The sequence below is a fragment of the Mustela nivalis genome, assembly GCF_964662115.1.
Source record: "Mustela nivalis genome assembly, chromosome: 6".
In the NCBI taxonomy this organism is placed as follows: Eukaryota; Metazoa; Chordata; class Mammalia; order Carnivora; family Mustelidae; genus Mustela; species Mustela nivalis.
In genome coordinates this window covers 103,657,427-103,663,373 of record NC_139025.1, presented here as the reverse complement: position 1 = coordinate 103,663,373, position 5,947 = coordinate 103,657,427, and the positions used below count along the sequence as shown (strand labels likewise).

General features: G+C 38.4%; 1 pseudogene across 1 annotated transcript; it reads right to left on the bottom strand.

The window, feature by feature from the left end:
* Positions 1–3,762: 3,762 nt before the first annotated feature.
* LOC309866648 (histone H3.3A pseudogene) lies at positions 3,763–4,179 on the bottom strand (annotated as a pseudogene). Its single transcript has one exon. The product of its transcript is annotated as a histone H3.3A pseudogene (transcript).
* Positions 4,180–5,947: the final 1,768 nt, after the last annotated feature.

The window sequence follows — 5,947 nt, the reverse complement described above, 5'->3', positions numbered from 1 at the left end:
TGGATGCCGAAGGCTATAAACAGCGGAGTTGCTCAGTTGTAGGCTGCCATCCAGCTGAGTTGTCCTTTTCGACTCTGAGTTGTCTAGCAGAATGTAGGTGTTAGACGAGCCCTCGCGGAGTCAGCTGGATGTGCCCATGGCCTCTGCTTGGCCTCCTGCTTTCTGCTAGTCATGAAGTCCACAGGAAGTAAGGCTGCTGGTTGAGTCTTGCTCTGTCACTCCTGCAGAAGAGGTTAAGCTAGGCTGTAAAAGCAGATGCAATTTCCTAAGTCCAGGCTTCGTTTTAAATGGTAGCAGGTTGCTAGTTACTCATGGAGCAATTGTTGAGCACCTACTAAGTGCTCGCCAGGCTGGAAGGGCACATTCGACCTGGCTCCCGCTCTCGCATAACTTGCATCTTCACATGACCTGGTGATTAACCCTGTGATGGCAGAAATGTAAAACGGTGTATGTTCTACCTTTTTTCCTCTTCAGGTAATATTCATACACAAAAGTCCATCTACCACACAAACCACCAAATAGTTACAAAGTGGACGCTGATAAAACCATGACCAGGTCTAGATTGAGAATGTTTGCTAACACCCCAGATGCCCACTATCTGCTTCTCCCAGATCAAAAGCAAATCACATGCCCACTCCCCTCCCTCAGGACCCACTCTCCTGCCTTTTGAAGTAATCACTTTCTTACTTCTCTTTTTGTTTTACCCCCTGTGTCTGCATCCCTGAAGAATGTAGCTAATTTGGCGTGTCCTGGGGATGGAGTTCTCCTCTATGCATTCCTTAGCATCTGGCTAAGGAATCCTGGTTTTCCAGGCTTATTGTTTGCTCACTTTAATAGCTGTTCATATTCCATCATATTAATATATGACAGTGTTATCTCTTCAACCCTGATGAGCATCTGTATTGTTCCCTACTCTTACCTGTACACTGGGGTCTTGTGCTATGTGTGCACTCAGCTTTAATGGCGGTTGCCAAGCACTGTTCCACGTGCTTCCATCCTCAGTATATGTGACTTTCTGTAACTGTATATCCTTACCGGTGCTTGATATATATATATATTTTTTTAAGTTTTTGCTCTATTTTTTCCACTATGAAATGCTATTTCATTGGGATTTTATGTAACTCATCCCTGACTACTACAGAAACAAAGAGATGTTTTTCATATGCTTTTGGACTGTTTGAATTTCTTCGCCAATAATGTCTATTATCTATTTGCCCATTTTCCTATTGAGTTGTTTTTCTTTTTCTTAATGATTCATAGTTATTTTTATATTCTGGATACTAATTGTTTAATGGTGATTACATATGGGGCACATGTCTTCCCTTAATTTTTATTTTTGGTGTGGTTTCATGAAGAAATTCCTAACTCTACAATGTCATTGTGTTTATTAACCTATATTTATGGTTTCTGCCTCTTCAATCTTGGCTAAAGAAACTCTCCCATATCAAGGTCATAAACATTTCATATTGTCTTCTAAACATTTTATAACTTTCCTTTCACCTTACTTTTAATTTTAAAATAATTGTAGATGCAGGAAGCTGCAAACATAATGCATGGAGTTCTTCCGTGGACACTTCCCTCAGCCTTCCCCAATGGTGGTATCTTATCTAACTATAGCATGACATAAAAACCTAGAAACTGACACTAGGAAATACTGTGCACCACACTACAGACCTTATTTTAGTCTTCCCCAAATTTTATATACACACACACTGTGTGTGTGTGTGAGTGTGTGTGTGTTTATTCAATTTGATCCCAAGTATAGATTTGTCTTTCATTGTTCAGTGCTTAATCCACATGGAGTCCAAAATGGAATTGCTTTTGGACATAGTGTGAGATAGGGATTCTGTCTGCCCCTCCTCCTCATGGACAACCAGTTGTTCTAGCATCATTTATTAAATAATCCATCCTTTCCCTCATGGTTAAGCAATGTCTGCTTTGTACTAAATCAAGTTTCCACATATGTTTAGGTCTGTTTCTTATCTCTCTTTCTCCATTGGTCTATTTATCCCTGCTCCTGCACACTGTCTTAATCACTTTATATTAATATCTTGCTATGTGGCAGTATAATTCCCAATACTCTGTTCTCTCAGGAGTGTTGTAGCTACACTTTGACATTTTCCTCTTCGGTATAAATTTGGAATTGGTTTTTCAAGTTTTATGGATTATCTTGTTAGGATTTTTTTTGGAACAGACTTGAACTCCATTGTGGAGAATTGACATGTTTACAACAGTGAATCTCCCTATCCAATAACATGATTTATCTCTTAATTTATCTAAGTTTTTTTTAATGTCTTTTAGGAAATTATTGCAATTTTCTCCATAAAAAGCCTGAATGTATTTGGTTAGATTTATTCCTAAGTAAAAGTACTTTGCATATTTTGTTTCTCTTATAAAGCCTATCATTTCAATTATATTTTCAAACTGATTGTTGGTGGCATGGTGGATATATAATTGAATTTTGTGTGTTGATTTTTTATCAATATTGCTAAAATCTCCTATCTTAATAATTTATTTATAAATTTTTTATTTATAAATTCTTAAGATAAATATCTTAAGATAATTCTTAAAAATTTTTGGATTTTCTGAGAAGATAACCATGCAGTCTGCAAATAAGAATGGTTTTATTTCCAGGGCGCCTGGGTGGCTCAGTGGGTTAAAGCCTCTGCCTTCGGCTCAGGTTATGATCTCAGGGTCCTGGGATGGAGCCCAATCAGACTCTCTGCTCAGCAGTGAGCCTGCTTCCTCCTCTCTCTCTGCCTGCCTCTCTGCCTACTTTTGATCTCTGTCTAATAAATAAATAAAATCTTAAAAAAAAAAAAAGAATGGTTTTATTTCCAATTCTTATTCCTTTAATTTCTTCTTGTTTCACAAATGGCCCAAACACCATTAAGAGAAATAGTGATGGCACACCTCCTTGCTTCAATTTGTTTGTAAAGAGAAAACATCTGACATAAATACACTGTTTACCATAAGCTTTAACAGTTGCCTTGGATCAGGTTAATAAATTTCTTTCTCTTCTAGTTTGTTTATTTGTTCATCATTTTTTTTTAGCATCCCCAACCTTCCTTCTCACATATTTTTTCTTCTTGCTTATGTATATGCTCTAAAATCTCCTTTTATTAAAAAAAACTCTTGCTGATAACCTGCCTTGACTTTTATGTACCTGAAAACATTTTTAGTTTACTTTTGCTCTAGCTCTTAAAAGAAAGGACAATGCATAAAAGTCTATGTCTTTTCATTTTTATTTTTGTAGTGTAATGTATTTTAATAGCAAACTGACAGGAACTACACAGAAGACAGACAACATTAGAAACATGTGTTTGCATGTCAGAAAAGTGTAGTGTGATGGAATCTGCTGTATGATAAAAATGCTACAAACACCCATGTAGTTGCCGTCAATAAATTTACTTGTTTAAAAAAAAAAAATCCCAAGTGCTGGCATTGTCCAGAAAAATGTAGCAGGTTTATTTATAATTATTATAAAGCCAGACTGCTGAAACATGTTCACTAAAACATTTTGACTTGCATGAATGCTTTATGCTGCCATATTTATATTAAAAATTCACACAGAAATGAAAATGGGAAAGCTGCCAATACCTAATGTCTGCTCCCCTGGTTTTCCACTTGCAATCATATACTTCAGTACCTTTTGACCCCATGGGAAAAAAATATCTAACATTCAGAACTACAAATAACAGGAAAGAAGAGATTTTTTTTCTTTTTTATATACAGAATGAAATATTTTCCATCATAGTGGATTCTTAAGCACATTCTCCACGTATGCAGCGTGCTAGCTGGATGTCTTTTGGCATAATTGTGACACGTTTGGCATGGATAACATGCCAGTTGGTGTCTTCAGAAAGGTTCACCAGATAGGCCTCACTTGCCTTCCGCAAAGCACCCATAGCTATATTCTAGAAGTGCATATCTGTTTTGAAGTCCTGAGTGGTTTCTCACACCGGCCGCTGGAAGGGAAGTTTGCAGATCAGAAGTTCAGTGGACTTCTGATAATGTCTAATTTCACGGAGTGCTCCCGTACCAGGCCTGTAATGATGGGGTTTCTTCACCTGTCCAGTAGAGGGCGCATTCTCGAGAGCAGTTTTTGTAGCCAGTGGCTTCCTTCCTGGGTGCATTACCACGGGTGGATTTGTGGGCAGTCTGCCTTGCACTAGTCATGGTACAGAGACCTCCTTACTTACCCGCCCCTACCCCCGCCACCTTCTCCTTTGGCTGGAGCTCTGTGAGCTAGAGATGGCACTGGCATTAATGAGTGAGGGTGGAGTGGCCGTGGCTGTGAGCCTATGTCTTGTAACTTTATTGAGATACAGTTCATATACATAAAATTCACCCATGTCAGGCATGCAATTCAGTGAGTTTACCGAGTTGTGGTATACACAACTGGTATATACAATATACACAACTGTATATACAATATCTGTATATACAATATACCAATTGTGTATGCATACATTATCATGCATTACCATAATTGAGTATTAGGATTTTTACATTATCCCCATAAGACCTTTTTTTTTTTTTTTAAAGATTTTATTTATTTATTTGACAGAGAGAAATCACAAGTAGACAGAGAGGCAGGCAGAGAGAGAGAGAGAGGGAAGCAGGCTCCCTGCTGAGCAGAGAGCCCGATGCGGGACTCGATCCCAGCACCCCGAGATCATGACCTGAGCCGAAGGCAGCGGCTTAACCCACTGAGCCACCCAGGCGCCCCCCCATAAGACCTTTAATGCTCATTTACCCCACTCTCAGGCCCAGGCAACCACTAGTTTATTTGTCTCTAACAATTTGCCTTTTATGGACATTTCACATAAATGGAGTTATATAATATGTGGTTGTATTCCATTGTATGAATATAGTTCATTTGATTTATCCATTCACTAATTGGTTGTTTCCACTTTGGGCTATTATGATTGATGATGCCATGAACATTATTCAAGTCTTTGTGTCAACATATGTTTTCATTTCTTTGTGAGTGGAAATGCTGGGTCATATGGTAAATTTAAGTTTTGAAGAAACTGCCAGATTGTTTTCCAAAGTAGCTTCCCACCAGTAGTAATATTTGAGGATTTTGACTTCCCCACATGGTTGCTAGCATTTGTTATTGTCTGTCTTTGATGGTAGCCATTGTGGTAGGTGTGAAATAGTAGCTCATTGTGGTTTTGATTTGCATTTCCCTAATGATTTTGAGCATCTTTTCATGTGCTCATTTGCTATTTGGTTATCTTCTTTGGTAAAGTGTCTATTCAAATCATTTGCCCACTTTTTAATTGGGTTGTTTATCTTATCATAGACTTGAAAGAGTTCTTTGTGTATTCCAGATACAAGTCTGTTATGGATTGAAAATTCCCATGTTGAAATCCTAATCCCCAGTGTGATGATATTAGGAAATGGGATGCTTGGGAAGTCATAAGGACATGAGGAAGTCATCTACCCATGAGGGTTGAGTCCTCATAAATGGGATTAGGGTCCCTATATAAAGAGACCCCAGATTGCTTTCTAGCCCACTCTCCACCATATGAGGATACAAGAAACCAGCTGTCACCAGAACCTACTCATGCTGTATCTCCTATCTCAGACTTCCAGTTTCCAAAACTTTGAGAATAAATTTTAGTTGTTTGTAAGCTACCCAATTGATGGTACTTTGTTATAGGAGCCCAAACGAAGACAAAGTCCTTTGTCAGATATGTGATTTGCAAGTATCTTTTTCTCAGTCTGTGTCTTGCCTTTTACTGTGAGTATGTGTCTTGGAACTTTATCTGTGGCATTCAGTGAAGCCTGGATAGACATTGCATTGTTCCAGAAATGAATTGTGTTTGCTTCTCTCAGTCACCCAGGGCATTTGCTTGATCCAAGATGACTCCCCCACCAAGTTTACTTTCTAGACAATAGGAAAAGGGAGAAGGGCAGGACACACTTCTTAACACTT